The sequence below is a fragment of the Anas platyrhynchos genome, chromosome 8, assembly GCF_047663525.1.
Source record: "Anas platyrhynchos isolate ZD024472 breed Pekin duck chromosome 8, IASCAAS_PekinDuck_T2T, whole genome shotgun sequence".
Taxonomy (NCBI): domain Eukaryota; kingdom Metazoa; phylum Chordata; class Aves; order Anseriformes; family Anatidae; genus Anas; species Anas platyrhynchos.
In genome coordinates, this window is record NC_092594.1 from 11,662,632 (window position 1) to 11,690,469 (window position 27,838).

The 27,838-nt window shown below is 38.7% G+C and overlaps 1 long non-coding RNA gene across 2 annotated transcripts in view; it reads right to left on the bottom strand.

Moving 5' to 3' along the window:
* Positions 1-411: 411 nt before the first annotated feature.
* Positions 412-27,838, bottom strand: part of LOC119717642 (uncharacterized) — a 550,393-nt gene continuing 522,966 nt past the window's right edge. The window contains exons 8-13 of one of the 2 annotated variants that reach the window (XR_011811091.1): positions 12,383-12,467; positions 11,203-11,298; positions 7,744-8,886; positions 6,866-7,117; positions 3,750-3,857; positions 412-3,425 (exon numbers count right to left, since the gene is read on the bottom strand). This is a non-coding gene — a long non-coding RNA (uncharacterized lncRNA). Of the gene's footprint in view, positions 3,858-6,865; positions 7,118-7,743; positions 8,887-11,202; positions 11,299-12,382; positions 12,468-27,838 lie in introns of both variants that reach the window. The other variant, XR_005267607.2, reaches the window with a different exon arrangement.

A 27,838-nucleotide genomic window follows, 5' to 3' on the forward strand; every position in this document is an offset into this window, starting at 1 on the left:
AAGTTGACAAAGTTATTGTATTTTCAGTCTTCTGGACTAGGAGGCTTGTTGCATTCAATGTCTGAAGTACTGAGTAGTCCTATCCATTGCCAAATGGCCTGCACACCTTGCATTCTGACAGGACATCCTCTAAGGCTAGTATGTTATTAACATTGTCCACAAGTGAGTCAAAGCAAGATCCCATTACACTAGCAGAGTGTAAACAGAGAAAACAGACAAAAAACATCTTGGATTTCTTCTGCCTTGAATTCAGTACATTTTTCTGAGCCTTTATTATTAAGTCTCTGAAATAAAAGTATTCTTAAGACTGTTCAGATCTATTTAGACTCTGGGTGATCCCTTTCTTTCAGGGGAAGATGATAAAAATCATATTGTTGAAAGATTGATAAAAAAGTTTTTGATGTTCAGATACAGGTTTTATTTTATTTTATTGTTCTATGCACATTTTGCAGTTCTACTTTATGTACCATAGCATTTCAGGAATTCTTGGAAACACAATAAAGAAAAAAATGGCTGCAGAAACAGATTGATGAAACTTGTCAGAACCACAAGATGGCAATACTGTTTTAAATATAAAGCTTACTGAACTAAAACAATAGTGTTATGACCATTCATAACAGGTAGAATGTGTAACACTTTTTTTACAACTACAGTGCAATATGGGTGTTTTCAAGGAAGATAATCACAAGTTAGTGGTGTCCACAGGCTTTGATTTGATTCTCTTTTAACAAGTACTGTAGAACAGGTTCTTGTTCAATATCATGATTCTATGATTCTATGATCATGGTTCAAACTCCAATGGAACCGTGCTGCTGGATTTCAACGCAAAACCTATAAAAGATAAGAATGAACAAACTGCAATCAGTGAACATATTGCACACTCATTTTCTCTTTCATGTCCTCAGTTTCACAAAATGAGAAGTTTGAGGACATTAAACATTGTCTGGCAGCTATTTTTGTTGATCAGCTCTCATGTTAATTTTGGCCACTTTCAGGCAGCAGAAAGAGAGAAGATGCAGGAAGCCGCTGCAGCATTCCTTCATCAACATAAAACGTGTGGCATACAAAAGGTGCCAGTCAGAGCAAGCAGATCAAAGAATACTATATAGGGTAGTCTTTGTATTCTCATTTCTGGGGCACTGCCTAGCTACGTTATTAATTACTTAATGATATTATCTGTTGGGATTAAAAAAAAAAAAAGAGAGAGAGAGAGAGAGAGAGAGAGAGAGAGAGGGAGAGAGAAGAATTACACCAAAACAAACTACTTATGCAGCAGCAGCTCACAAAAGGTAGGTGGTGAGCTTTACCAGTAATGAGTGAGAGCTAAATGGTCCCATAGCCAGGCAAAAAGATTTTCCAAAAATATATGAGCTCATTGAGAAATGCACATAAATACACATATGCATGATAATGCATGAAATGGAATGTTGGAAAAATTATCAGGAAACTCAATTCCCGGAAGATACATACTGATTAAAAGAAAGTCTTGTCTGCACACTGTATAATAGCCAGTCCTACACACACAGGCGCCTCTGAAATTATGAGGGAAATCCCTTTTAGCAGGCATGCACTTCGCTGTTTACATCCCTGTTCCAGACAGGATTTTTCTGGTGGGATGGCAGTTGCAGGCTGCAGAAATGATTTGCATGCTAAAGGTTTGTCATGGAACTGTAAGAAGTTTGTGTTAGTTTACCAACTGCCATGACAAATTCAGTATATCTATTTACACTCACAGATGCAAATATGCAAATTGCTAGTTCAGAACCTTTTTCAAAATATTTTTTTCAGTAACATGAATACAGTGATTCTGTCTACAAAGAGAAATGTTATTATATTTAACTATGGGGTATCCTTGATACATATGTACTTCAGCATGTAAGTCCCATCAACTCCAAAGGGGTAGAGACTTCAGAAACAGTGAAGTAGAACATACCCAGAGAAAAAAAATACAACACTATCTTTGGGTGCTTATGAGCAGCTACTGTTTACATTAATGTAAGAATGCAGTTCTTAGCCCCACATATGGCCATTTCTACTGGAACTGAGATGCTGAGCCCAGTTCGTTCTCATGGAAAAGTCTTACAGAATTTCTAGGAAATAGTAATTCCTAAGAAAATGTTTAAAAACAAACTATTTCAAATCAAAAACTTATTAGACAATGAGATACCTACTGTATAATACATAATTTAAAAATAACCAACAGCAAGTATCTATTTCTATAGGTCTCATCCATCACATATCTTGAATTGCACAGTCTCTTGCAACTGGAAATCTTTTCAAGGTGTTGACATAAAGTGGCAGATGGATCCATGGTTTCTACCCGCTGCTCACATAAACATTTAGGAATTATGGATGCTCAGGCATGACTTTTAGGCTAGATAGTTATGAGCAGTTACCACCAGCGGATATTAACATCTACTCTCTATGACAGCAAAAACTTCACATTGACCTCAGTGTAACTTCTCTGTCTCAATTTGAGTTTTCCTGAGAAAGAAGTAACATTTCCCCACTGAAGTATTAGAAATAGATTTTTATCCTAAATGTCTATAATTTAGGTTAGGCATTCTCACATAACCGCAAGTTTTCTTGTCATATGGGGACTTCTACCTTTACACCTGATTAGGCAAAGAGCATCTTAGCTACTTTCCAACTCAGGTTTTCAATTTGTATTCAATGAAATACATCGAAGGTTATGTATGCAGTCAGCTGAAAACATCAAGCTCTAACTATCAAGTGCATGGAAAACTGTATGGCCTTGGTACTTAAAAACAACATCTCATGATTTAACTTAATAAGCCATAACTGGTACAGGTCAGCATGTAAAGAAGTCCACTGACTCAGGGGAGATTTGGAAGCTCAGAATAGGAAAGAATTTACCAGATAATTTGCAATATTTTCTTCTGCAAAGACTATGGGCCAGACTGTGTATAGTAATCCTCAAAAATGCTGAGTAAACACACTAAAACAATATAGTAATGTATGATACTATGCATTATTATTTTGTAACTCTGCACTGTGACATTATCCTAAAGCTCTCCTAAAGATCAGAATCTCTTTGCTGCAATTTTGGTAGCATGACAGTGGGGGAAGAAAGCATGAATAAATAACAAAGTGACCTGTAGACTAATATACTCCCAAGTTCAAAAGTATATTCAAGTATATATTTTAAGATGGTATGCCATTAAAATAAAAATTTAATAAACAGAAGCAACAAAAAGCAACATACTTCATTTCACATTAAATGCATCTAGGTGACTTGTCACTTTGCCATACCTTATCAGAGGATGACATAGGGAACATGCCACAGGACCAAAAGAGAACAGCTGTGCTGTAAATTGCCTTGACTGTGAACACTGGATCTGCTGTTCCAGCAGAGAAGCATGGCCCATTTTGTCCAACGTTCTGCCTTTGAAAATGGACAGCTTCTATGGAAAGTGCAAGAAAAAGACGTAAGGGAAAATTCTGGGATGACTTCTTTAGATGTGATTTATTGCTTACTTAGCTCAAAGAGTGGCTCTTTTATGCCTCTAAGCATGAGGGTTTCTTGCCTTTTCATTCTTTAGCCTCCTTTAAATATAACACAGATGATTCCTTCCCAATGTTTTCAGGTTAAAGACTCCTTCCTACAGCAAAAACTTTCTCTTACAGTTTTTATTTGCCATTTAAAAGCAACAGTGCTGCCACAGAGATGAGAAGCATGTTTTGTTTATTTTGTTTTGTTTTCTGAGAGGTGGCTGAAGACACACAACCTTGATGAAGACAGTCTGCAGAGAGTGGATGGAGACCAGAAGGATCAGATTGTCTTTGTTTCTGGATGTCTTTCATCCTCTGGAGGTCCCAACACACTGTCTGAAAAACTAGTGAAAGTGGAATTGGTTAGTTTTTGCTTTTTGCCCATAGTTAGCCTACGAAGTAATTAATACTGTAGTAAGCTGGGCTCTTCTGCATCATATCTTTATGCTTATCTTGCAGTCACTTCCTCTGTAGACAAGCCCTTACTATCCAAAACTAATACAGCTAACACATTGAAGGCTTGTGAAATCAACCAACTAGCAACAAGAATCTAAGCTGTTCACAATAAGTGGTTTTACAGCTGAAATATTATCTGTTAAATCATGCCTTCTGAACATGTTTCTATAGATTTATTTACCCTAATCATTTTATCAACATATGGCTGAACTCATCTACATCTCTACAGCTCACTTTTAGAAGTTTTTTTCAGCTTTTTATGAGACTGCATGAAGTCTGCAAGTTGTCAAACTCTTTCCTCTGCTACTCAAGTCTATGTTCTGCTTTTCAAAGATTCTGCAGTTTTTAAAAGTTTTTATATCAAAAGAAAGGCAGCCCTGTGCACAATGTAGTCAAACATTCTCTTCTAGCTGCTTTCAACATAGCTGGTGTGGTTACCATTCCCCTCAGAATAAAACCATCCCCTTCCAATGCTTGTATCAATGCCCTGTTAGTCATAGAATCATAGAATAAATAAGGTTGGAAAAGACCTTCAAGATCATCTGGTCCAACCATCACCCTAGCACCAATGTCACCCACTAAACCATGTCCCTAAGCACCACATCCAACCTTGCCTTGAACGCCCCCAGGGCAGTGACACCATCTCCTCCCTGGGCAACCTGTCCCAGTGCCTGACTGCTCTTCTGAGAAGTAATGTCTCCTAATTGCTTTAACTGTTGAAGAGCAGTGCTCTTTGTTCAATTCTTTAATTCTTGAAGAGTAGGGGCATGACGTTTCCATTTTTCCACTCCCCAGTGACAGCACCCCACTATCAGGTCTTTTCTGCTGTGATGGAGGGAGGCTTGGCAACTCCATCAGCCAGTTCCCTCAGGACCCTGGGATTCTTCTCATGCGGTCCCGTAGACCTGTACCTCTTTGGATTCATCAGCTGGTCTCGAACCCTGCTCTTCACTTACAGTGGGTGGGACTCTGCTCCCCCAGCCTCCATCTATGGGGTCAGGGAAATGAAAGATGTGGGAAGCCCTTCTACCAGTGCAGGCAGAGGCAAAGAAGTTGCTGAGTACCTCAGCCTTCCCCACGTCTGTCATTACCAATTACTCAGATATAGAAATTCACTCCTAATATAAGAAATTAGCCAGCTATAATCACTCACACACTACTGTTTTCACCCCTCGGTGTATTTTCACAAATGTTAAAGGCGCATGGTGGCCCTTAGGGACTCCACCTGTCACCCCAGCGCAGCAGCCCGAAGGGAACTGGGGCCTCTCTTGGGCTCTTCCTTGAGGCTCTGCGCAGAAGGGCTGCCACCTCTCGCACAAGGGCTACCGGATGGGAAAGAAGCACTCACACAACCCCTGACAATTGGCAAAGGTCTTTATTGCCACGTGGCTCCAGGCTAATGCCTGGAGTGGAGCCTGGGCGATGCAGAATAGGGAGCTTGCCGAGCCCTTCTACACAGCTGACGGTGTTCCTTGAGGACACTTTTCAGAGAGCTGCCGGGGGACTCCCATGTTTGTTGTGGCCGAGGTGGGTCCACTTCCATCGGTTGCTCTTCATCTTGTGCACCCACCTCCATGGGCTCCGCGGGTTGGAGGACGAGCCAGTCCCTGGCAGGGACTGCCCACACAGGCTGCCTTCCATTGGGCATATTTTCCGGCCACGGTGCCGCACCAGGACGCCTCCCAGTTCCGTGCCTCGGGTCCATTCCGTTCTCCGCTTGATTTTCATTCACATAATTCCTGATGGCATCTCTCCCTTGGCCACGGCTGGGTCCCGCATCATATTCCGTCTGCTGGGCACGGCTCTGCTTCCCGTGGCCCTCCAACCCATGCTCTCTCTCTTTGCTGTCCTCACTGGACCTCCGGCTAGGCCCAGGCCTGCTGTTGGTGTCTATCCGAGGGGCCGGTCTGCTCCCCACATCGCTTCGGCTCCAATGATATTTGTTGTAATAGCCTCTGGGCCGGGCACCAGACACCTCCTGGGCACTGATGGTTCTTGTGCTGGAGGTGCTGGCCCTCAACCCATGGCGCATTCTAGCAGAGCCAGACATCCTCCTCAGTGGTCCCAGGAACAATTTCTTGTCCTCGCACTGAGAAGGGCTGCTGCTCGCCTCGTGCTCGCTTTGCTCCTGTCTCTGGCCTTCCTTCAGCCGCTGGCTTTCGGTAGACCAAATCGCTGAGCAAGTGGCGGGCCAGTGGCAGGGGGGCCCCTTTTATAGGGCCCGGGGCAAGGGCGTGCCCGCTGGTGGCCACTGTGACCTCGGCAAAGCTCTGTGATGGAGCGGCCCGTGCGAGGCCGAAGGCGGCTGCCTTGGGAGAGGCCTGGAAGATGCCCTCATGTGGAGCAAGGACAAGGGTTGGGGGGGCTGAGGGCCCCCTTTTCTGGGGCTGGCTGCCCCCCAGGCCATTTGGCTTGCCAGAGAGAAAGGCTGCCCCATGAAACCCTGCCTCGACCCGTTTTTTCTCCAGATCTCCAAGGGTCCGAGTCTCTTGTTAACAAAAAGAAAACCCCACCAACGAAACCAAAACAGACCAATTCACAAGGCTAAAGCAGTCAAAACTGAAGTACCAATCACAGAATCACAGAATTTCTAGGTTGGAAGAGACCTCAAGATCATCGAGTCCAACCTCTGACCTAACACTAACAAGTCCTCCACTAAACCATATCCCTAAGCTCTACACCTAAACGTCTTTTAAAGACATCCAGGGATGGTGACTCCACCACTTCCCTAGGCAGCCTGTTCCAATGCCTAACAACCCTTTTGGTAAAGAAGTTCTTCTTAAGATCCAACCTAAAACTCCCCTGGCGCAACTTAAGCCCATTCCCCCTCGTTCTGTCACCAGGCACGTGGGAGAACAGACCAAGCCCCACCTCGCTACAGCCTCCTTTGAGGTACCTGTAGAGAGCGATAAGGTCGCCCCTGAGCCTCCTTTTCTCTAGGCTGAACAAGCCCAGCTCCCTCAGCCGCTCCTCGTAGGACTTGTTCTCCAGGCCCCTCACCAGCTTTGTCGCCCTTCTCTGGACTCGCTCGAGCACCTCCATGTCCTTCTTGTAGCGAGGGGCCCAAAACCGAACACAGTAGTCACTCTCCATTTAACTTTGCTGGCATTGCAGTATTTGGAATCTCTCTCCAGCCTATATGCTTCTGCTGCAGAGTATTTAAAACAATTTTAACAGTAGTGTTTTTATTTCTACCTCCCTCCCCTTGGCATCATCCCCCAGATCAGAATGATATCAACTACTAGGACAAGAAAAAGGAAGAATAAATGATGAGGATCAGCAAGATGTGGTGAACTGTTCTGCATTCACTGGGTAGCACATCTAACTTTAACCTACGAAAATAAAACATATAGATGAGAACAGTTTTCAGTTTTTCTTCTTCTTCCTCATCATTCCTGTTCCTTTTGTATTACTCAAACTAATTGGGGATAAATTAAGATCCTACAGGGACTCCATTACAATTTTGCCTCTCATTTGGCATTATGCTTGTATTGTCCTGCTCTCCTTTTCAGAAAACTGGGAGTCCAACTTTGTAAGAAATGCATTTTCAAAACTCCCAGCAAAGATATAAAAATAAGCAAAAAGGGGTTCAGGCAAAGCTCTAACATCAGCAAGCTTGATGAAAACAAAAATAATCTGAATTTTATCATTCTTATTAAAAATTCAATAGACGGTTATCTTGTAATTTGAACACCTTTGCAAGGTAAATTATTTAGTAAGCAAACATTCTAATTTTATAAAAGAAAACAAGGCATTATAAATTTAGTTTCTCACCATGTTATTGAAGAACTGACCAGAAGAGTAAAAGACAGATGGGTAAAGTGAGCAGATTTCCCAGCTCTTTGAACACCTAGTACTTACACTGAACAGCCCTACAAAGAGAAGACAGCTTCAAAAGTGTAATGCACATTTGCAAAATGCGTAGTCCAGAGAACACTTCAGACAAAGCTCTCTAGGGGCTATTTTTGTGTTTATAAGCTTTCAGCTGAATTTCTAAGTCAGAAAAGTGGAAGATTACAGTTAACAGAAAGGTTCTCAAGAGCATGGACACTTAAGCTCAATCTTAATGATTGCTCCTAGAAACTGTGTGGAAATGGAGAAACCTGCTATGGTGGCTTTACCACCCAGTTTAATAAAACAAAAATTTCAACACTTCAGATTTATGCTAGGGGAAATAGATTAAAATCTATTTGGCAAATTTAAAGCATCAAACAGATCTGATATTAAAGCCCTCTTCCACTTCATTTTTTAAAAGAAAAATGTTCTCTCTTTTCAGGAGAGTTTTAGTTTAGAAATTCACATTAATCATATATTACTACTTTGTTCCTGTTCTGTGTCAGATGAACTTTCTGAACCCTTCCTGCTTTTGTTAAATATGAACAGAGGAATCCTTACATCAGATTATACAATGATTTTTGGTAATATTTGCTTTACCAGAAGAAAGGGGAGGAAAAAGACAATCCATATGAATAAGAAAGCTGTTCTGTCTTATTTTTTTTTCCTAAGGCTTGGGCCTACAGCTTTATAAATAGTGGAGAAGATACAGAGTGCCAGTATAGTATTGTCTTCCACAGAAAACAGATTATTGAGAATATTTCATTTATGGAATGGCAATATAATATACTTGCATTTGTCTGTAGTCTCATGCATAGAAAGCATGAGAAAATGCTGCTTACATCAACAAAACAAACTCTCATAAAAATTTTATAAGCCAGCAAAGCACAGATGGCTGAAGGCATATGTTAGATCACTGTTATAGTTTTATTTGCTTAGCAGGACTTTCTCACCTCAGGTCCTGAAAAGTTTCTCTTAGAACTCCAAATGAGTATGCAAAACAAACTGTGTAGCATCTCTCTCCATAAAAGCACTTTCAGCTGCATGTAAGTACTTGCCCAACTAAAAATGAGATTGGTAGTGCTGTAGAATAACAAAAAAATACATTATTAATACCTGCTTCTTCTAGTTTCTTCTGTAGTATACTCCTGTTTCAAAGGCCAAAGTACAAATCGCTGGAGTCAGATTGCATTTAAAAAAAAATAAAAAATAGGTAAGCGTGGCATTAGATAAGGGACATTTGTTTTAAAGATTCTTCAGCTTTACTTAAAAAATAAAATAAATAAATAAAAAATTCTGTGAAACTGCTGTTTCACAGGGGGAAAAAAGTTGAAAAACAAGCTCTTGCTTTACTATTTAGAATTGTTCTTGCACCTTAGCTGTTCTTATGGATTTGCTTGTGCAATTTGTGTTAAACTACAAAAATATTAAGCCAACTGCTATTTTGTCAGTGAACAATATACAATTTATGTTATAAATCATAAGAGGAGAAAAAGCTTTAAGCCTGTTCACAAACCAATCAGGATGCAGGATAAATCAAACTGCAAAATATCACTTTAGGTGCCAAAACTGATCCTCTAAATCTGGGTTTTCACATCTAGATTTAGCCAGTAAGTTGCAAATCACTGTTTAAAATTTCTACGTGGCCTGAATTTAGAGAAAACACAATTTTCTGTTTGGCTCTTTTGGTCTTCAGGACTCTCATGTCTGACTCACACTTTGACACGTATTTGCATCATACTGGTAGTCCACTGAAAATCTCTGAAACACTGCTTCAGCCACAGGTCTTCCTGGGACACAGCAGAGACACTGCAGTTCCTCACTGTTGCCATGCAACGGTCAACATCAATACATTTTGGATAAAACCTTGTAAAGGACTTTTTTTTTTTTTTTAACCAATCTTTAAAGATCCTTAAAGCTTTATCTTTTTAGTCTATATGAAATTTCTTCAAGTATTTTACTTCACAAAGTGCTACTAAGAAAAAAACACATACACACAAAAACAAACCAAAACAAACAAACAAACAAAAACAAAAACAAAGCAGAGAAACAACGGACCCCAAGTACATTACTATTTCTGCTGCTTCTCAGGTTAACAGTATAGGGGTACTTTCAAGGCATAATGATAATAATAAAATCTAACCAGTACTGAAGGTTTCAGGCCTTAATACTAGAAGCACTGCTTAAACATAGGGCTTAGAAAGCCCAGGTAGTCTGTGACTGCTTTATGCATGTACACATGCATGCACACACACACTGCATGAAGCCAATTGTCCTCTGAAGGATACTGATCACACTAAGTAATTGCTGTTCTGCCTTTCACAGCTGTAGCAGCTGGAATTCATCCTTCTGACTAGCATACAGAGCTACGTACACTAACACCTATCACATAGGTTAACATTTCCTCTAACCTGACAAATTAACAAGTCAAATAAAAAATGTTTTAGATACTGACAAAGCCTCAAAATAAGATGTGATTCAAGCAAAGTCACAATTCCTTTTCAGTTCTGAATTGAGAGCATTCCCATACCCTGTGCTTATGGGGGGGGGGGGTGGGGGGGGAGGGCAGTGGGTTTGCTCATGTGTCTGGAGCTTCTCTGTGGGCCAAAGTAACTGTCTGACATGTGGCAGTACACAAGTCTCTCTGGGAAGGACAGTCTGGTGATAAATTGTGTAATACTCTGAACAACTCTAATGTATATACTACAGAAAGAGTGAACATTTCCTATTATTGCAACTATAGCAAAATCTGGCAATATGCAAAATGTCATATTTCAAAAACATTTGGAAGAAAGACCACAAGATCTAAATGGCCAAAATTTCCCACCAGGACACATCCTTGCAGACTTAAAATCTTCTGCCTCCAGCTCGCTAAAAGCAGTGTTAATGTAACCCCGAGGTGGGACTGAAAAGATAACACATACATATGCCTCTCCTTAGTCACTGCAATTGGTCATTAGCTGGTATTTCCATCAGACTCCTTAACTGAAAAATTATAAGGAACTCAGCAAAAATACTCCCTAGATCTTTGCAGACAATATACCCTTACCAGAAATCCATTCTTCTCACTTTAGTGAAAAGTGTCCTAGAAATCTGTTTTGCAGTTCAGCACTGTACTGCCTACAGACTCCCACTGCGCAAAGTGCTGTTCTGGTAATGTTGCCATCTTGTCTTACCTCCTCTGTTTTTATAAGGACAAGACAAAATATTTCTTGATATCCCTCATTTGTTTACAGAGCTGGAAGTTGTGGGTTTGTTTTCACACACATCATTAAGTGTTAAGCATAGTCTGCAAATAGCTTAAGCCCTATGCTAATGTATGGTATAACTGGGTAAGATTAGAACAAGGTGGCTAACAATATCATTATTCACAAGTGTTTGTGAATGAATTTTCTTTACCTTAAGTTTGCAGTCTTTCTGTCCTTGTTTCTAACTGACAGTTGGCTGATGCCCTTTTCTGGTACTTGTACAGATAGCCCATTTCAGTGCTGTAAACTGAAATTTGTGGATGATCACCTAATGAGCTAGTGGGTGGGGGGAAAAAAACAACAAAAACAAACAGACAAAGAAAAAAACAAACACACAAACTGCTCTTTGGCAGCTCTCAGCTAAACAAAACAACATGAAGTGGAGATGACACCAAAGATAAAACAATTTTAAAAGTTGTTTGGATAATACATTTGAATATTGAATAAAACTGAGAAAAATTGGTATCTCTATATGAATACTTCTTGAGCAGAAATAGGCTGCATGAACCAAACAAAATGTTATTCATGAATTATCTGCTCACAAGGAAAAGGAAAGGAACTGAAAAAATGAAAAAATAAAACAAAGAAAAACTTTTGGACCTAAGTGACTTCATCACCATCTCAGTTGCCAATCAGCTACTGAGTGGCCTTTCCCAGATGGCGTTCTTGGATTCTCAGTTTTTCCTCAACCTTCTTAGATGTTGTTTAATATATTTATTGTATCAAATTCAAACTTAGTGAAAGTCAACAGTTCTCTCTTTACTTGCCATGTCTTCAGTAGGAATACACGTAGGATAACCAAATTTCAGCTGGGACAGTACCTGCAGACATTATGTTCTGTGTCAACCTGTGAAAACATTATAAACTTTTCCAAAAGCTCTTTATTTTTTAGTGTCTTGTTGATGTTTTTGTCTTCTGGAAATGCCATAAAAAAGACTTACCATTAAGAAACATAAAAGAAAATATAAACATTATATTAGCTGCAATTTTTTAGTTTTAGATATTTCCAGAGAACAAAAATCTAAGGTGCAAATTCTAAACAACGAAAGAGATATTTGTCTACTTATCCAGTGACACCCAGCATAGTTACAATGAATTTATGATACACAATCAAAATTATTTATATGTTTTTCAGTGAATAATACCATATAATGGATAAATGTGAACATTGAACCATTATTTCAGAAAATTTATTGCCAAGAAGAGTCTGAATCTTACAACTGGTATACTGAGTGTTGATTCTTCACCAAGCTATTGTTAGAAGGTGTAAAATGAGTGCTCCTACATGTGCACACACAGAACACGTTGTCTCATGCAGAGAAAGTGCTTACCTTTCAGATTCTGCTTAGCTTCATTCCTCCACTGTCCTTTTCTATCTTCTTCCAAGTTAATGTGCCAATTTTATTTGAAGCATGACTGAAAAAAAAAAAAAAAAAAAAAAAGTAAGACTGATTACTATTAGGATGTTTCCATGAACCGAATTAAGCTTTTAATAATGTCTTCATTAACAAGAAGTGTTTGATTCACTCCGAGTCCTTTCCCAGAACAATCAACTCCTTGTAGGAAGATGGGACCCCAGATGAATATGTGGAAGGACAGTGCAGCAGAGTTGACCAAAATTTTCTGGGATGTACTATGATTGTGTGTTTTTTTCCCGTGGTGGTTCTTACAGGAGGAAATTGACTCCAAAACAAAACAAGAGCACATTAACTCTTTCAAAATCTTATAACACAGTAGCTTGTCGTAATAATTCTTTAACTTTCAAGATTTTCTGAAATACTATGAGGTTTTGTACATTGGTACCTCTTATGCTACTATATCTGTAAGATTTCATTATTTTACAATGTGGAAGCTTTATGAAGAACTGTAAGGAAAGTGATCTGAAGAAATGCAAAGATGCAATAAGTGAATGGAGGTGAATAGAATATCTACATATGTTAAAAAATATGCAAGAAATGGATTGCAAAAAAAAGAAAAAATATTTTATTTCAAAGCTGAGAAGAGTGTATTTGAGCTATCAAATTAAGTTTGAAGAGGTAAAAGTGCAATTGGGTAACGTGATTAAATAGTAAAAATGTACTTAAAGTGAAAAAAAAAAAAGGTAGTTTTAGAAAAAATATGTACCGTTCTGGGAGGCAGAGAAAAAAAAGTTAATAGATATGCATAACAAAAAAAAGATTTTACGAAGTTAAGATGTTGAATGTTTTAAGTTAGCTTTAAAAGGCTGATCAAAAGTGTCTACAATGGAGATAAATGCTTTAACTAGCAGCCAACTTGATAGAGACAGTGAGGACTGAGAGACAAAGGATAAGAAACTACAGATTTATTACAATCCATGCTTTGCTTCTGATTTTGAGTTAGAAGTAAAAATGAAATGTACCAGGAACCATATTTCTTCATGTGATAAAGCTAAAATTTGGAAAGGTTTCAGGTAGATATATGTATCTGTGCATTTCAGTTAAGACACATAAGAAGAGAAAGACAATTCACTATGTTTTGCAGACTCTTGAATTCACATGGACTACTTTTCAAAATACATAGTTTAAAAATATATTCTTGTGTTGCTTAAAACTGTATTTAATTTTCTCAGTTCTTTATTCTCAAGGTCATTTAGATGCACAGACAGACATACACACATATTCTGCTGCTTAAAGCTAATTTACTTTTGTTGATTATTCAGCAGTAGAAATCATATGCTTCTCCCAGTGGCATCATCACCATGAATTAATAGCACTGTTCACTGTTATTTTTATTGGAAAAATTGACTTTCAACTATTATGTCTCAGCTAGAGCAATCATATGATGTCTTAGGTTATCTTATTCATGCTATATACTAAAAATAACTTGAGTGCTAGCCTTAATTGGATGAATATTGTAGGATACAATAAGAGAATATAATGAAACACTATTTCTTTAGACATTTCCAAAATGGCTTTAATTAAACTCCCTTTTTTGTTGTTGTTGTTAATTCTGATCAAGTTGTATGATTCAGTATTAAGAAAATCTGAAGAGGAGACATTTCTCTGTCCTTGAGGCCCAATTCTGCATTCATTATTTGACACTTCTCTGGTATTCTACCAGAATTTTCAGTGTGTAGGCACAGAGGGACCAGGCATTGCAAAGAACAGATAAAGACAAAACAATTTGCCTTTTCTGGGGATGTGGCAACAAGGACAAAGAACATAACGAGTGTTGGAGCACAAACCAAAGCACAGCACGGGAATGGGGATTCCGGTGCCCTTGCTGCCATCAGCAGACGCTTCCAGAGGTTCCTGGACCTGTCCCTGGCTCTGTCCTGCCTGCAGCCCTGGGGCAAACCGCACATGCCTGCTTGGTCCCAGGGCTCGCTTGCCTTGGTGTGCATCAGAACTGCCTGGACACATGTGGCCCCGGCCTCTGGGGTCAGGATGGCAAGGGTTCAACCTGGCTTTTTCTTGGCTTTCATTAACTGCTGTCTAAAGGAACAGGGAAAATTATTTAGGAGGAAAACAGTGCTATAAAGGAAGTCACACCAGCCCATACATTTATTTGTGGCACTTAAAAGAGTGGATGGGTCTGATTTCTACCCTCTGCACAGGACAAAATTTGCCCTGATGACCCCTTGCCCATTAGGGATAATGGCTTCTTTCTTGCTGCCTCCTGTAGCAAAATACTCTTGGTTCCTTGCCTCTTGCATGAGTAACCATGACAAAAGCCAGACTAATGCAATCAACAACCAGGAAAAAAGCAAAACAAGGCAGCTTTCCTTTTCAGCAAAGTAAAAACTAGCATTCATTTTTCACCTTACTCTTGGGCTCTTCTTTTTATAAAGCGATCACAAGTTTAAACACAGAGGAAAATTGCTCACAAATCCAATAAAATTTGGAATCTGCAGCTACCAGCAATACCAGGGGATTTCCATCCAATATATTTGCCAACAAATCAATAACAAGAGTAAATCCTTCTGCACTGAGGAAAATCAAATGCTCACTAACAGGTACTATCACCTAAATTAATATAATCCCCCAAGTGCTCTGTATGTGTCAAAGTTAATACCAAAGGAAGCTTATGCTTCACATGTGATAAGCTGAAGGATATTTCTTAATAATGGCTTAAATAAAAGGAAATTATGTGGAGATTTTGAATTAAATGATCCTGAACTGACTTGGCTCCACTGAAGCCTCCTCCTTCTGGAGATGTTCTGTTTCCTTATCCCAGAGAGCACACTGGTCCACCAGGACTGTTATGCTAAACCTGAAATCAATTCACAATGCTTTAAATTTGGAGGCTGTCCAAAAAAAGTGATTTTTTTTTCTTCTGTCAGGATGTTCAATGTTTACTTGTGATTAAAAGGATACCTTGCATGGTCCATACAGGATCTTTGACATTCTGCTGTTGGATTGTTTGTTTTTTTATATTATTATTATTTATTTTGACTAGTCTCTGGTAGCAGTAACTGTGTCAAGTGCTGCTAGTGCGATGTTCTGAGGTACCCTAATTTTCCTTGCCACCACCTAACCAAGGTGTCTGGCTTTGGTTATTACGGGTCACTCCTCAGACTATTATTCATCAACTGGTGACTCAAATAAAGAGTGGATCAGTCATGGAATATTCTACAGGAGGAAAACCAAACCAAACCAAAAAAAAAAAAAAAAAAAAAAAAGCACAGAGTTTTCATCCTGAAGGAAAAAAAAAAGAAAAAGGTAACAAAGATCCTCCCTCCAGGTCCTGCCCATCTTCCAGGGTTCCAGGGTAACAGAGCTCACGGAAAGGCAGCCAAACAAAGGCAGATGCACTGAGAGGCAAAGCAGCTGCCTGGCCTGCTGCAGGAGAATTTACCTGCTCTGGGGTTGCAGGTTTATCTGCAGTGTGGTTGCCTATGAGCTGTCTTGCTATGGACCAGCTCCAAGGGCTTTGTGGAAAACTTAAGCCTGTAAGAGCAGACATGGAATAGCGTGGCAAGCCAAATGGCAAGACAGAGAGCACATTTAATCATTAAACTAAACATGCTTCTGGAGATGTTCTGAGGAGGTGGCATATATCAATGTAAAAACACAACTGTGAAAGCCTTTCTAGACAACTCTGCTTTACAATCTTCTCATTGGTCAAAGCCTTTTTTTCACTTTTCACTTTTTTATTTTTCTCAAATAGGAAATATTTACTGATGAAACTACTCTAAGTATTGCAAACAAATAATCAGGCCTTCTGATTTCCAGTTTGATTTCTTTCTTTTGAGACTTGAACTTTATAAAGATCTTAAAAAAGAAAAAATAATGGTTGAATAAAATACTACTAGTAAACAACCCATTGTACTTCCCTTCTGATAATTCATGTAACATGATAAAGCCTTGGATTTCTTTCCCTCTTCAATATCTCCCTGAAAATCAAATTTTTCCTGTCCCTACTTCCTATAACAGAGCATCAAAGGGAGGCCTTTGATCCACCGTTGAATCTATGGTTTGTGTATTTTGGGAACATGTTGCTCAGGACAGGGTGACATGTCAACCAGGCTGAATTCAGAAGCCTACAAGAGAACATTCAGGATTTTGCAGAGGCGTGTGTGCTAGCTGATTTAATAAGCTAAGTGGCAGAATGCAATGAAACATGAGACATTGCAGTTTGCCAGAAGAAATAGCAGTCTCTTCCTAACTAGGTGTTATTGTTATGATGGTAATGAGAAAAATCAGTATTTTTTGTAATTAGCAGAAGGGAATTTGAGATGCCAGACTGATGAGTCACAAGTTCAAAGAGTGGGTGTTTGACAGATATTTGCAATATATAGTAATAACAAGCTGCCTTTTGCAAAATGGTTCAAACTTAATAAAACCACTCTAAATTCATGTAGGGTGGGTATGTTTACTGAGCAGTGCATTAAGGATTTGAAAGGTATTTCCCAGATGAAGTAAGGAAAACGGGTATGGAAAAGGGCTGCTCCTTTGCAATAACATCTTTCAAAGACGGAAAAAGTGAGTTCTGGCTGCAGAATACAAGACAAATAAGATGAGGCTTTATACGTACATGAGTGAGGACAAGTAGTTTGAAACCAAAAATCTGCTATTTAAGGAAGAAGACCAAAAAAGGATCACACTAAACTCAGCATGTTTGTATGTGGGTTTCTAGTACCACAAGGGAGAGAGAAAGCAAAATGCCTAGATAAGAAATGATGAAGACTTTGCATCCAATTTCAATTCTCCTTAGAGCATACATTCATCAACAAGCTTCAGGCTAACACTGATTTACGCTGCTCTTCATATTGTTAAAAATCTAATGCCTAGGTAATTGATAAAACGCTAGTAAAGAAATGCATGGAAAACCTTAATACGGGCCTATTAGCACTTCTGTGTGAAGTACATTGCAGTACATACTAATTACTTTATACAATTAACCCAAAGAAGTCCTTTGAATTTATTTTGTGGCCTGGCCCTGCAAGAGTTATCTATACGCCTTGCTAAAAAAAATATGAGCAGTCTCCTTTGCATCATTAGGATTCACATACATAAAATTAGCCATGTGAGTAATTTTTTTTTTCTTTGTAGGCTAGGCTTTTGCAGAACTAGTCAGACACCAGATGGCTGGATGGCACTGAACTTTAGAAGATGAATAAAGAGTAATCGTGGAAATTATCATCTGGCAAATCACATTACAATCCCTAGGAAAATAATGGGGAAAAAAAAAAAAAAAAAGTAAAATAAGCACCTGACAGAAGAAGCACGAGCAATAAACAGCAATGAGTGAAATTATGACCCTGCATATACATGGTGGAACACAGGGTGACTACAGTGAGGGTTGCAAGTTTATAAGAAAGAACAATTTTGGATCATGTATCCAGTGTTAGTAGACATCAGATACAATACCTCAGAAATCATACGTGAAAAATTAATCTCAGATGAGTTGGAAATGAGCACTGTCTCATGGATTTAAAACTGTCTGACAAGCTATAAATGAAGGGTAATGATATATGGTGAGATATTGAGCTTAGGGGGGAAAAAAAAAAGCAATGCAAATGTTTAAGTACTAAAACATTTTGAATGATGAGAAACATTTATGAAAATTATGTAATGTAACAGAACATTGACCAAGGGTGGTATGGTAACTATCACCATGCTGGGAGAAGAACTTCAGAATGGGCTGAGAGAATAATGGGATATAGATATTAGAGACTAGAAATACTGGTTTATTAGATAAGCAAATGTGCATGAAGGAAAGTATCCTAACTAGGAACTACTTTAAATTATGAATAGTCTCCTGGAAGAAAACTTGCATGATCAATAGAGTAGTTTAAAAAATATATATAAATAAATGCCAAGAAACTATACGGACCAAACACATATTTGCTGGGGCAATCCTAAACACAGATCCAGGCTGGGTGGGGAATAGACTTGAGAGTGGCTCTGGTGAGGTCTGGGGGCATTGGTTGATGAGAAGCCCAACACGAGCCGACAATGTGCACTTGCAGCCCAGAAAGCCAACCATATCCTGGGCTGCACCCAAAGAAGCATGACCAGCAGGGCAAGGGAGGTGATTTCTGCTCTCATGAGACCCCATCTGGAGTTCTGTGTTCAGCTCTGGAGTCCCCATCACAATAAGGACATTGACCTGTTAGAGTCCAGAGGAGGCCATGAAGATGATCAGAGGCCTTGAGCATCTCTTCTATGAAGACAGGCTGAAGGAGTTGGGATTGTTCAGCCCAGAGAAGAGAAGGTTCTAGGGAGACCTTACATCAGCCTTCCAGTACCTAAAGGGGGCTGCAGGAAAAGGTGGTAAGGGACTCTTTGTCAGGGGGTGTAGTGATAGGACAAGAAGCAATGGCTTTAAACTAAAACAGTGTAGATTTAGATTAGATATTAGGAAAAAAAAATCTTTACTTTGAGGGTGGTGAAGCAATGGAGTAGGTTGCCCAGAAAAGTTGTGGATGCCCCATCCCTAGAGGTGTTCAAGGCCAGGCTGGATGGGGCTGTGATCACCCTGGTCTAGTGGGCGATGTCCCTGCCCATGGCAGGGGGGTTGGAACCATAGTCTTTAAGGTCCCTTCCAATCCAAACTGTTCTATGATTCTAAATCTCCTCTAAAGATAGGGAAGCTGAGACAGACAAACTTCATTCCGTGATATGGCATGGTATGACCACACAATGCTACACACACAGAAAGAGACTAGGCATTAAATTTATCTCTATTCTAGAATTAGTAGTTCTTCTACTTCAGCTCTGCATCTGGCCGTTACTACTATGTGAGTAACGGAAGAAATTAAGCTTTGTGCAGTCTACTGGCCATGTATACCCATGTGGCCATCCACCATTTTCTATCTTTCCATAGAAAAAACTGTAGTGAAAAGGAGCCCTCTGTACCCACAAAGGACAGCAGCAGGATTTAACTCAGGAAAGCAGATCAAACAGAGAATGAGCATGCATTGATTAGCCATGTCATCACATAATAAGTGCATTGACCCTTTCACTTATTCCTTAATTCACATTGATAAATAATTGCCCTTCACACCCTGTCTTCCGTTCATCATATTATTGTGTTGCCAGCTTAAAAACACTAGTACTGAAATAAGAAATTACTATTATTAAAGATCACATTTGATGCATACTCCATTGATGTATTCTGCTGTGTTGCAAACAAGTGCAGTAAGATAACTTCAGTTATGATCTAGCAGGGCCTTCATAACCTAAGGACTTTCCCAAACATAGCAGGTAGCTGTGATTCAAGCCTACAAGTGCTGTCAAGGTGATGGTATCTAGGAGTCACAACTACTTTTACAATTTAAAAATCTGTGCTAAAAACAAATCAATAAACTGACTGAAGCTACTTCTCAGAAAGAAGAAAGAAAGGAAGAAAGAAAAAGTACAAAGGTGAAGATTTCACAAGATAGATTAGTAGCCACTACAAGGCAGCCTATAGCTATTTTTTATCCTCAGCTGCACCTCCTGAATTCTGCTAGGTAATACTAAAGCACCCTTTATTGATTCTCACATTTTTCTATTCCAAAATAATAAGAAAAAACATTCAGACTTAAAATCAGAACAACAGGAGTGCAGGTTACAATTCCCCTCTAATACTAACTAGATGATTTTTTCTTACTACATTTCAAAAAATAAACAATTCCAACATCTAATCAGTCAGAAAAGTTATAAAAAGACAACTGTAGATTTAAAGAATTACTCTAACTGGCCAAATATCAAAGTTGGTATATCTAGCATAAAAGCTGGACATTTTGTGTTGTTTTTGTTTGTTTGTTTTTCACACTGTGTGTGCATAACTTGAAAGTATATGTTATTATTACTAACTGGTATTTTAGCTTTAAGAGTATACTAATACTGCCAGAAGACTCATTTTTCGGGTTCTAAATGCAAAGAGATCTAAATAATAAACATATCCCAAAGCCTTCAAATTTTGTCTGCTTCCAGAAGGCTAGATACTTTACTGAAGAGAACGAAAATTACATTTCCCATTATCCATGTATTCCTAAAACCTTCACAGCTGAATTCATTTTCAGACAGGAAATTGAACTGTTTTTCCACTCAAAATCATGTATAAATGCCAGCCACTACTGAGAAGCTTTTATTCACCAATAGTTTGGACAAGCAATGCAAGTGCAGTGGCCTCAAGTTGATTGTGAAACTCAGCCCAGTCTCCGAATACATGTTATTTATCTATTGCTGCTGTGCTACTTGACTGGGCACAACACGGGCCAGGGCTGGATAGCGTTTTCTTACCAGAGGAACACAGCCTTAGTGGAAATTCTTTGTTCTTCAGAGCCATCAGTGCCACTGACACCTCCTGTGAGTCAGAAGAAGCCAGACCAGGTTTTGAAATGGCTGTGCAAAACCCTCATACCAACCACAGATCTTCTTATCTGAGAAACACCATGCAACACAGAAAGGCAGGTTTTCTGCCAGCTGTGAGCTGTACCTTCACCACAGCTCTCTAATGAAGTATTTTTTCCTCACAGTTTCGTCAATCCTAATGCATTGCTATTATGTATTTTACATTCATTCCTCCTATTCTTCTCTACTTGCTGTTCTGTTCCTTCCCCCTTTTTAATGAATTTCTTTCACTCACTCAATTAGTCTGCTACCTTGCATAAAGTCAGAAAAGCATACTTTAATACGTCAGCCCCACACAGATGTCCATGTTGTACACTTAGATTTTGCAAGAAGCTTGTCTGCAAGCCTTCTGAATTTGAGAGAAATTATTCTGACAGCACTATCCTGTTGTGCAAATCAATCACCTGTTGTCTTTAGAGCCTGCCTGGACTTTTGGGATTCCAAAGACAGAGACCTTGACTTATATTTACAGGGGCTACCCTGAGACCAAGGCAGATTGAGCAGCCACCAGTGTGCCGTGTACCAGATCCCAGCGTGATGTGCAATAATGACCTGTCAGGGAAGCAGCCTGTGTACCACCACACTGTGAAATATCCTGCGGGACTTTCTTCATGAACTCAAAATGCCTTCAGGCAAGAATGAAGTCACGCATCATTTAAATATTGTTTCATGCTTTCCTTTTAGGCTGTCTAATCCTTTTCTTTGGTCTGTTCTAATCTGTATTTCTGAAAATAATCAAAATAAAAAGAAAGCCATGAAAAGACCATTCCAACCTTGTGAGGAAAGGGCTGTGTCTTAGAGGTTTCAGATTCATTCACACACACACACACACACCCCTTTTATCTCACTAGGGGTTTGAAAAGGCAGCCAGATTTTTTTTTATTTTATTTTTTTAACTAACTACTATCTGATCATTTTAAACAGGAATTGATTTCTTTGTTTTCTTATCTTCACAATTTGTCAGCCATTTTCAAGAAAGAAGTGTGTGTTGATGTGGGACTCAGTAGCAGCTTGCAAATAATCCTGGAGAAGAAAGAAAATTTAATTCCATACCCATAGTGTAATAGGATGCTGCACAACACAAGGACAGTGAAACCTCTGCTGGAGGTAACAATAAACCCTGAGTCCTTTACTTGCCAATGCATTTGTTTGCTGATTTTATTTTTAAATTAAGCAAACACAGTAGCTCTGCCAGTTTAGTGCCCCCCTGCCAACAAGTGCTCCAGCACAAACACAGTAGCATCCACACAGGGCTGGGTCCGCCCTGCCACTGTGTGAAGCCTGGGACTTGAACTCTGAAGCCATGTGAAATCTTAGTTTGCTGAGATTATGTTATTTGTCAGGGTCACACAAGAAGGTTCAAAAAAGGTTTCCTAACTTATGAGATTTGGGAAGTAAGAGCCTTCTCCTATGTAGAAATTGTTTGTGGTCACAGGAGAAAGGGATTTTCATTTTCTAAACATGATTGTAACTTATTTAATTGTAAAGCACTGTCCAGAATTAACTTTATTTCTGTGTACCCCTAGCCCCCGTTAAAAAGGAGGGCTTAAGTATACTCAAAGGAGGATCATAAATAGCTTAGAAAATCTCTCTGCCTATGAAAGTGCTGTGAATGACTCACAGAGGCATGAGTCAGATGGGAAAAAACACAGTTCGGATATCTGTATAGGTCTGCACGCAGGGCCTAAAATTGTTTTAATTTCCATGAAATATAAAATAGACGTGTAGGCATGCACTTCATTTTCTCAGCAAGCTCTCAGTGATAACAGCAATTCATAAGCTCTGTCACTTGGAGCTATACATTGTTCCACTGACTTGAGAGCTAAAAACCAGTGTCATAGACAAGAGCCACCTCTACCACAAAACTTTCCACTCTTTTCTTTCTATCATTAGAGAGAGTGCATCATTAAAAAGCTGAATTGCTAGCCTTTCTACACAGCTGAAAAATAATGGTTACCCAGGGAATCAGTACTTGGGAGAAAAAAAATCAAGTTACTTTGATCCAAAAATTCTGCATCTGTTTCTTGAAATAGGCTCATGTGCCAGAAATATATGGTTTATCTAAATAAATGTTTTATTGAATAGCACAGCATAAGGTCTACATATCTTGTTGAAATATTCAGTGAGTTATTCCTGCCTTGCAAGTGCATTATTACATACTTTCATCCTAAACACAAACAACTGTAGAGAGATTTTTGCCACAGTTTGCATATATCAAGACCAGCAGATGTAACAGCCTCCTTTCAGTAGCATACATTCTTTCCTGTATCTGAATCATCTCTTAGATATATAAATGAAGATAGGATTATTTATTTCTTTGCTGGAGTAGCAGGTGAATGAACAACAACAACAACAAAAAAACAAGAAAACAACCCAGTCAGTCTGTGGATAAAACACGATCATTAACCAGGCTTTGTGTCTAAATAAAGAACTGCAGAGAAATGGCCTGATTTGAGAATGCAGTGGAAAGAAAGGAATGCATGGAGTGATTTTTAAAATTTTATTTATTTATTTATTGTAGTGTCTTAATCCATTGATTCATTGTCTAATTTAAGTGTTGATAAGGTCTCCTCACTATTCCTGTGTATTCACATAATCAAGTGAAAGAAAGACTGTGAAGGGGGTAAAAACAGCTCAGTTCCAAAATATAAAGGTGCCCTTATTCATGTATTATACACATGGGCATTTTAATATGCAGTTTGCAGCTATTTAAAACCCTGCTAAAGCTTCATGGAAAAAAAAAAAAATGAATTGGTCTACTGAGATTTCACCTATACAGCATGTCATTTTTCCCCTTTCTATTTTAAAACTAGTGGCATCTGCACTAACAAATTGTTGTTACTAAAGAGTTTATCCAAATTTTTCTCTGAGATGCCTGACTGAAGTTACAGCCCTCACTGACACCTCTCCATGTGTTATGATGATACAAACTGGGTCTTGTTTTCAGAGAGCGTTTCCAGGTTTCTGGAAGTGGGGAAAATGTCCTGTTCTCTCAGGCTGAGTAGTATGATTGCCAAGAATTGTAGTTTTGGTCCACTATCAAACTGACAAATTTAAGTCCTTCAGGTTTATATCAGTGATGTATTCACATCGTGTGTCTAAAATGAGCAACCAAATCAATTGCTGACCTGCTCTTTCCTGTCCTCTTTAATCAGAAAGTGTTTTTTTTTTTTTTTCCACCCCCTCCCCTCTTGCTTGTTGTAATCAACATTGCATCAAATTTCTGGTAACAAGAATATTCAGACCTGGTTTGTTTACTACTGCTGCAGTAAGAAATGCATATGGATACACTGCTTAATTTATCTGAGGCATTTTCCAGGCAACAGATATTTGCTTATTGATTTTGTTTGGCAAGGTGATTAAAGCATTCACAAGTATATATCAATAAATTCCTAACCTATTTAAGATTATAAATGTTGTACCCCTTTTCAGAGAACTGCTTATATACAGAAATAAAAACAATGGGTGATATTTAAAGTGTCACATAACTGAAGAGTACCAGGATAACAAACTGAAATGGCTCTCATCCAGTTGCACGGACAAACTGTACCTGAGTTCTTACATGACAGAACTGTGGCTTGTCAGCATATGAATTGTGTTAATATCACAAATCCTCTGCCTCTTAAACTACCTGGGGGTAGTATAATACACACACAAAATAAGACGCTATGACCTCTATTCAACTTTAGGTCAGATATTCACTACTTGTTTGAGGTGCAGCAGTCTCCTGGGTTCAGGGTCTTACTCATCTCCGCTTGCCCCCTGCTAAAGTGTCCTAAAATATACCTGCATTTAAAGTTTGTCTTGGCCCTTGCACAGGCTTTTCCTTTTAGGATAGCAATTTGAAATCACTACAGGTCAGCAGAAAGGAGCTGAAATTAACCTCCTAAACATAAGGAAGGGTCACAGGTCTCTCTACTGCTGTTCTTGTCGTGAGACCAGTACCAATTAACAGACTCACTGGGCATCTCAACAGAAAGGTTAGAAAGTGCATAAGACTGAGTATTTGTCATCTTAGGAAGACTCATTTCCATACCCTAAAAAAATATTTGTTAACACTACAACTTACATAGTTGCCAAATAAATACCTGATGCATGCGTATATGAAATATTATTTGAAATGGGGACAGGTATTGCTTAGGAGGATCTGCTGTTTAGATGACAATCACAGACAACTTTACTACTTCAACACAAAGTTACTATATGTAGAACTTACTCATTACCACTGTTATTATCGAAACATGATATGATAAATCTAAGGCATTTCACTATCTGGTTTGCAAAACTTTCTGAAGGACTACTATAAAATGTATTTCACATATTAACACGTATACATATTAAACACTTCTACATAGTCCATCAATATTGTAGTCATGTTGCATTTTATTGGCTTTATTCTACAGCAATGAAGCCACTGAAAACTTTATTCATTCAGCAGAACTAAGGAGAGAATCATCTTTAGCTACAGACATTGATTTTCTTTTCTTCCCCCAGAATAAGGTAATCTGAGGTAGCTTTGTTATTTCATTTTTTTTTTTATTTTAATGGAAATGTTTTATAGAGTAAGGGGAAAATAACAGGACCTGACTGAACCTTTGCAGTAACGCAGACATCATGGTTACTATACACATGACAAAGCTGATATGTAGCTCATGAACTTTAGCATTTCGGTCACATATGGACACTATGGACATGCTAGAACACAGGCAATACCACACTGGAATATGGTTCAGCACCTCAGCTCAGATAACTGTGTCCTTAAGCCTATAAAGAAATTGTTAATCATTAGATGTTTCTAATAACTCAACTAAATGTAAAAGCTAAATTCTGCTTTTATTTAGTGTAAACACGAGAAGTAATAAACCAAGTATTCAGTTCTGATATTTCTTAATTTGAAGTTCCATTTTTATTTTAAAGAAATGGTATAGGACTATAAACAAAACATATGGTCGGTCTATTTGCTTCTGCCACAAAAATGACTTCTGTTAATTATCAGTATTTTTGGCAGGCTCAGAAAAAAAAGTCCAGGAAGATATTTTCAAGAGCCATCAGATTTTAACACTAAGTGAATTTTAGACTGTAATCAGCACACATGGCTTGCCCCCAAAATATTTATTATTTTTTTTTCCACCCAAGCTGCACATATTTTCATTGAATTAAATGGCACAGAGTGCATCTGAGTTAGAATCATAAATACCACAAATGTACATGACATGGGGCTATGTGATAGTTATAACATGTAATGGGAAGCCAAGGTGGTGGGTCCCATTCCTGATTTCATCACTTAACTCTCTCATGTATTTGAAGAAGTAGTTGATCAGCACTTTATCTCAGTCTCACCATGTATAATCTGAGGATAACAGTAATATACAAACTCCTTTGTAATCTTCCTGTTAAAGATGCTAAACAATGTAAATATCTTTAAAACCTTTAATTTTCTTCTTGCTGTGCATGGTTTGGTGCATTCCTAAAACAGCTGCATGTCAGCAGCCACAGTTTAATTTTTCCAGGACAAGGGACCTACACACACTGTGTGTATCAAGTGAGAAAATAAACACTTTTTGTGCAGAGTCTGCTTTTGTGTCACAATAATCAGGCACTGTCAACAGCTCTGAGGAAAGGTTTACTGGTACCAGGGGAAACTGGACCTTAGGTGTGAGCAAACTGGGCTGAAGTCTGTATTAAAACTGCAGGATTTCCTGGTCCTCTGTGAATGACTTGCAGGAAGTTTGGCCTCTGCTCTGAGAAGGAATCTGGAGAAGAAGCCAAAGTACAGCTTGCTCTACAACCATGATTATCACTGTAACTGTGACATACCATGCTTGGAAGTGTTAGTCTGGGGTAGAAATGGTAAACACAATCTGTCTTGCAAAGTACATACCGTTCTTGTCATGATGACAGGAGTGAATCTGTATTTGCAGGCCATTATTACCACACTCAAAACTGAAGTCTCAGTTCATCAAAATAAAGTACACTAAGTTTTCTCACATCACAGAAAAGTTTGTTCAATCTTTGGAGTGACTTCTTTATTAAGAAATCAACTCCCATCACCCATTCATCTGGCAGGCCAACCTCTTATGCTAACTGCAAGATTTTCAGACAAAGAGTTTCCTGTTCTTTGCCCCACAACATCCAATGAAAAAGTTCCTGAAGGAACAGCTGCACAACCACCTGGCAGCTACAGAGGTTCCCCTTCAATCACTTCTGTCATGATACCCCAAAAGTAGGAGATAATATCACAGTGCTGATATTGCTGTTTAGTATGCAAAGTCATGTAGTCTCTGTGCACCTTTGTTCCCCTCTGTCTTGCTATCCATGTGCTGTGTTTTGTCTTCTACACAGATTGTAAGTTTTCTAAGGCATTAACTGAGAGCTAGGCAACGTCTGTATCTCTTGGGTGCTATAATGCATGAATAATAATTATACTATCTGTTCAAGAGCAAAAGCAGGACCAGCAGTCAGAGACCAATGTAGTCAGATGAGCAAATATAGGGATAGTTTAAAATGACACTGAAGTTCTGCCAGGGCAATGTTAGTGAAGTCAGAGGACTCAGGAAATTTAATGCAACTCTACTGAGTATGACAGAAGGAAATCAGAGAATAAGACTTTGAACTGGAAACTGGGAATTTTATTCTCAGCTTGGCAATTTCAAGTAGAGTACTGAGAAATGGCAAAGGCAGACATCATTACTAATCCACAGGTGTTTGTGTGAAACATCACCATAATTTTAGTTTGGCTGAATTGCAAAAAGAAATCAAAATACTGAAGTGAAAAGTTTCACGTTGCATTATTATTTTATGTTATTGGTGAAATAGAACTACTGAGATATAAAATATCAGCTGTTTCCACTGACAGGAATCCACGAGGAAAGGAGAGCTCATCATCAAGTTTCAAACTGAAGGACTGCCACTTAAATGTGCATTTATTATTTTTTTTTATCTTTTTTTTTTTTTTTTGAGATTTGAATACTGTGAAATTTA